The sequence below is a fragment of the Saccopteryx bilineata genome, chromosome 3 (assembly GCF_036850765.1).
Source record: "Saccopteryx bilineata isolate mSacBil1 chromosome 3, mSacBil1_pri_phased_curated, whole genome shotgun sequence".
Lineage (NCBI taxonomy): Eukaryota > Metazoa > Chordata > Mammalia > Chiroptera > Emballonuridae > Saccopteryx > Saccopteryx bilineata.
Window position 1 is genome coordinate 14,604,404 of NC_089492.1, and position 5,655 is coordinate 14,610,058.

The window sequence follows — 5,655 nt, forward strand, 5'->3', positions numbered from 1 at the left end:
ACAATCTGACTCTGGGTGAGGGGTATGCAACATAATTTAATGACAAGATAACCTAGACATGTTTTCTTTGAATATATGTACCCTGAATTATTAATGTCATCCCATCAACATTAATAAAAATTTATAAAAAAAAAGTGAAAAAAAAAAAGCTGTGCATTTTTAAAATGAACAGAAATGTATACTTTAAGCTGATTTGCTAATTCCCCTGAATGTAAAATGATCACTTTACATCAGTAGTTTCATTTCAAGTTCTTTTACATTGTGGTGAAATAGACATAATGTTTATCATTTTAACTGTCTGTAAAAGTATAAATCAGTGGCATTAAAAGCATTCACAGTGCTATGTACCTATCACCACTTTTAGAATCCAAACTTTTTCATCATCTCATTGATGGAGGGAGGTGGAAGAGAGAGAGAGATGGTGTTAGGAAGCCATGTGTGACCTAATCTTAGAAGTGACATCCCATTACCTTGATTATTAGAAATTAATTACTGGGTACAAGTCACTTAAGGAGAGGGGGTTATACAAGGTCATGAATAGCAGGTGGCAGGGGTCAGTGGAGGCCTTTTCAGAAACTGCCTGCCACAGAGCCCCTAAAATCTGGATTTAAAATCAGAACTGTGCCATTGTAAAACTTCATTTTTCCACTAAGCACCATTATATGACCTTAAAAAGAATTTCAGTTCATTGTGACAGATAACTCAGATGCACATGAAAATATTGTCTCTACCCCCCATCATCTCAAAATTTATTTTACTGAATTAACTTAAGCAGGATTCATCAGGCTACACTGAAGATTATAAGGAGCTTCTTCTGTTATGTATCTCTTAAGGACACTGACAGTTATTTCATGCTGTGTCCTTTCTAGCAAGATTTTCACATATGATCTTAGACCTAAGAGTGGCTGTCTCTCTGGTAGGTAACCGTTTCACTCTCATTTCATGGACAGGTTTCCCGTTTTGGAAAGGTGTGTCGTGCATTTGACTGTCAGAAAGCTCGGAACCAAAAGCTGGAGGGCCATGATGACAATAATTTTTAATGTCATTCCTGACTCTTAATAACTCTATTTCTGGTTTTCCTTCCAGTCTCACGTGATATTAATTTTAAGTTTATACTTTAATCCATCTGCAGCTACAGAAGAAAATCTTCAGTGCCACACTGAGCCATTAACTGTAACTTCAGTAGGAACTTAGGTGGGGCAAGACGAGAACAATGTGGATTGGAGCCCAACTTGGTTGCTTATGGTAAAAAATCAAGCCTTTTACCTCAGGGTTGGGCTCTTCTGGGGCCAACAGTAGCTTGAAATGTATCACCTTAGAATGGCAAATAACACAGTAAGTGGCATGTAAGTCCTAGTGAGCTGTCCTGTTTGCCATGGGTCCCACACTTGCCACTTCAATGACTACTTTCTGAAATCCTGCCCAGAAGGTCTTGGCTACCCTGGTTCTAGTACCCAGGCTCATCCACGTTGTGGCTTGCCAGAGGCTTCTAACTTAGGAGTGAAGGATGGGGACCTTGGCTCCGAATCTAATTCACTTTGTTGGGTCATTTTGCCACCTTCTGGAAGAGCTGATTCTATATAAATACTTAATGCAAAACCTTCTCTCATCAGCAGGTGGAGCTTCATGACTTGAAGACAATTATTTTCTTCCCTTTTCCCATTTACTTTATTATTTATTTATTTATTTATTTCACTGTCTTAGGATGGAATGGACCATCTCAGTATCTTCTGAGGCTAATTCATTTCTATCACCACAATTTTTTAGCAAACCTGCTTTTCCCATTTACTTTAAATCTTTATTTTTCAAACTTCTCTTCCTCCTCCTCTTCCTTCCTTCTTTCCCTTCTATCTTCTCATCCTTCTTTCTTGCTTCACATTGATTTTTTGCCACATTGCCTATTCCCTACAACTGTAAAGGTTCCACCAGACTTCAAAGACCTATGGGTTGTTTGTTGAGTTGCTTGCCTGTTTAGGACAAGCTTCCCAGAACTCACTTCTCTTGACCAATACCTGTAGGGTGAAGGTGATATCTACCTGGTTCTCTACTGATTTCTCAAGGCTGGCTCTTTTATGCATATAAGAGACTGGCATTCCCAGCATGGAAATCACAATAGCCTTTCTCTGTCCCTTCTCTAACACCCAGGTGTCATTCCACGTGTGCATCAGGTTGGGAAATTGATTAAGCCTGTGTCCCTGATCAGCCTATCAACCTCTTGCCTAAGAGCACTTTACATTTATTTATTTGTTGATTGTCTCTCATTGATATGTAAACATCATGAAAACACAGACCTTGCCTTGTTGTGTTTAGCACTCTAGCATTAACTTCCAGAATAGACTTTGGCAAATAGTAGATTCTCAGTAATATATTCGATGAGTTAGCTGAACTATGATTATCCAGGTTCATTCAAGATTCGGTCAGGAAATTGACATCACTTTGGGTACTCTAAGTAGGGAGGAACTTAATACAGGTAATCAGATGCTTGTACAATAAAATAATTGAGAGGGTTACAAAACAGGATGTAGGCTTCCAGAACTGTACAGAACTGATTTCAGAGCCTTGATAACTCAAAGTTGGTTGAACAAATAAGACAAACAAGAACTCATAGACACAGGCAACAATATGGTGGCTACCAGAGGGAAAAAAGGGTTAAGGGGATCAAATATGTGGTGACGGAAGGAGACCTCACTTTAGGTGGTAAAACATTATGTATTGATTTTAGATGATGTATTATAGAATTGTACACTGGAAACTTATGTCATTTTATTAGCCAAAGTGACCCCCCAAATTTAATAAAATTTAAAAATAAATAAAATTTTAAACAATAGAAAAAATAATAAAGTTGGTCAAAGGACCAGCAGCATCGAATCACTTGGGGGCTTGGCTGTCTCAGAACCCACCCCAGAGTAACTGAACCGGAATCTGATTTTAATAAAATTTCCCAATGACTCGTATGCATCATATGAAAGCACGAGAAACTGCTCCAGAGGAACCCTTCTGAGACTGCAGCTAAAGCTAAGCTGCCCCTGGGGCCGAGTGGCCACAACTTCCCTTCACACAGGGACCTGGAGAACGGACACTCAAAAGTTCAATCCCGGACTAGGAAGTCAGTACCATAGACTCTTAACACTGCTAGTGTGTGTGTGTGTGTGTGTGTGTTTACTGTACTAGAAAACAAAACAAAACCCAGAAAATTGATGATTTTGACTATTTTTAAGTATACAGTGCAGTATGTACATCGTTGTTCAACAGCTCTCTAGAACATTTTCTTGCAAAATTGAAATTCCATTTCCATGAAACAACTCCCTTTCACTCTGCCCCCTAGCTTCTGGAAACTAGCGTTCTGCATTTTGGTTCGGAGAGTTTGCCTACTTTAGATACCTTTCATGTTAACGAAACCATGCAGTCTTTGTCTTTTTTGTGATTAACTTATTTCAGTGAGCATAATGTACTCAAGATACATTTGTGTTGTAGCATATGATAGGATATCCTTTTTTTTTTTAAGGCTGAATAATATTCCATGGTATGTATGTACCACATTTTCTTTATCTATTCGTCCACTGCTAGACACTTAGATGGCTTCTTCCTCTTAGCTATTGTAAATGATGCTGCAACAAGCATGGGTGTGCAAATATCTCTTGAAGATTCTATTTTCAAGTCTTTTCGATACATACCTAGAAGTAAGATTGCTAAATCATATGGTAATTCCGTTCTTAATTTATTGAAAAAGCTCCATACTATTTTCCATAGCAGCTATACCATTTTACAGTTCTACCAACAGTGTACAAGGGTTCTAATTTCTTCACATTCTCTCCAACATTTGTTATTTTCTGCTACTTTGATAATGAACATTCTAACAGGTATGAGGTGATATCTCATTGGGTTTTTATGTATGTTTCCCTGGTGATGATTGATGTTGAGCATCTTTTCCTATGCTTATTTTTTAGTATCTTTTTTGGTCTATTCAAAGGATTTGGTCTATTCAAGTCCTTTGCTGATATTTTAAATTAGATTATTATTATTTTTGTTGTTGCTGAGTTGTAAGGGTGCTTTAACATTCTGTGTATTAACCCCTTATCAGATATACAGTTTGCAAATGTTTTCTCCATTCCATAAGTTGCCTTTACACTTTGTTGATTGTTTCCATCGTTGTATAAAATTTAGGTTTAATGTTAGCCCCATTTATCTACTTTTGCTTCTGTTGGCTGTGCTCTTGGTGTTATTTCCAAGAAATCAGTGCTAAAAATTCAATGCCAGGAACATTTCTTCCTATGTTTTCTTCTAGGAGTTTTACAGTTTTAGGTTTTACATTTAAGTCTTTAATTCATATTGAGTTAATTTTTGTGTATGGTGTGAGGTAAGGGTCCAACTTCATTCTTTTGTGCGTGGATATCTGGTTTTCCCCATACCATTTGTTTCAGAGACCATCCTCTCTATATCGTGTATTCATAGTACCCTTGTTGGAGATTATTTGACCATATATGTAGAGGTTATTTCTGGACTCTCTTTTCTTTTCAGTGGGTTTATACATATTATAGTCTTTTGGCCAGTATCATAGCATTTTGATTAATGTAGCTTTGCAATGTTTCAAAATCAGGAAGTGTGAAGCCTCCAGCTCTGTTTTACTTATTCAAGGTCCTTTGAGATTCCCTATGAATTTTAGGATTTGTTTTTAATTTCTGCAGAAAGATAAGAAAAAATAAAAAGAAAATGCCATTGGGATTTGGCAGAGATTGCAATGAACCTAAAGATTGCTTTGGATAGTATGGACATTACAATAATGTTAAGTCTTCCAGTCCATGAAATAAAAATGTTTTTCTACTTATTGGTGTCTTCTTTAATTTTTTTTATCAATATTTTATAGTTTCAGTGTACAGATCTTTCACCTCCTTGGTTAAGTTTTTTCTTAAATTTTTAAATTTTGGATGCTCTGCCACTGTTTCCTGCCCATACAAAGCTGGAGAATGTATTCCACAGTACTGCTCAGGGATACTCATGGTTTTATGACCCTGCTGGCTAGCACTGAGCCAAAAGCAGCAGGAAGATTTCCCACCACATTTCCATTTTCTAAATCTCATAGAACCTGTTTCTAATACAGAACCTTAGCTGCAAGGAAGTCTGGGAAATACAGTTTTGGACTTCCTACCTTCTCTGATAGAATGAGGGAAGTAGGGAGCCAATATAAAGTAGCTGGTTAGAGTATGAGCAGTACTGTTGTTCTTTCTAGATCCCCCTTGATCTCTTATACTGGTTCTATGCATCCATCATCCCACTTCTATGTGCTTTACTGCCAATGTAGAACCTTCTACTTTCTTTAGAAGATTATGCTTGAACCTTTGAAGACAACCATCTCCACAGTTTCAACTAGAAATTAACATCCTGCCTGCCTGCCTACCATCAGTGGTATGTACCAATGACAGATTGGTGTCCCCCTAAAACAGTTCCAGCTGAGCCTAGGACTTAGCCTGAAATCCCATCTTTTTTTCTGTTGTTGTTTCGATGTGATGTAGGTGTTTGCTAACTACGGTGCTGGGTGCTGATCTATCACAATATATAAATGTATCAAATCAACATGTTGTACACCTTACACTCATACAATGTTATATATCAATTGTATCTCAATAATAAATGGCTCAATTAGAGAAGCAGACCATT

At 37.3% G+C, this 5,655-nt stretch overlaps 1 pseudogene; it reads right to left on the reverse strand.

Annotated features, from left to right (window-relative positions):
- Positions 1–1,693: 1,693 nt before the first annotated feature.
- Positions 1,694–1,809, reverse strand: LOC136332803 (small nucleolar RNA SNORA66; annotated as a pseudogene).
- Positions 1,810–5,655: the final 3,846 nt, after the last annotated feature.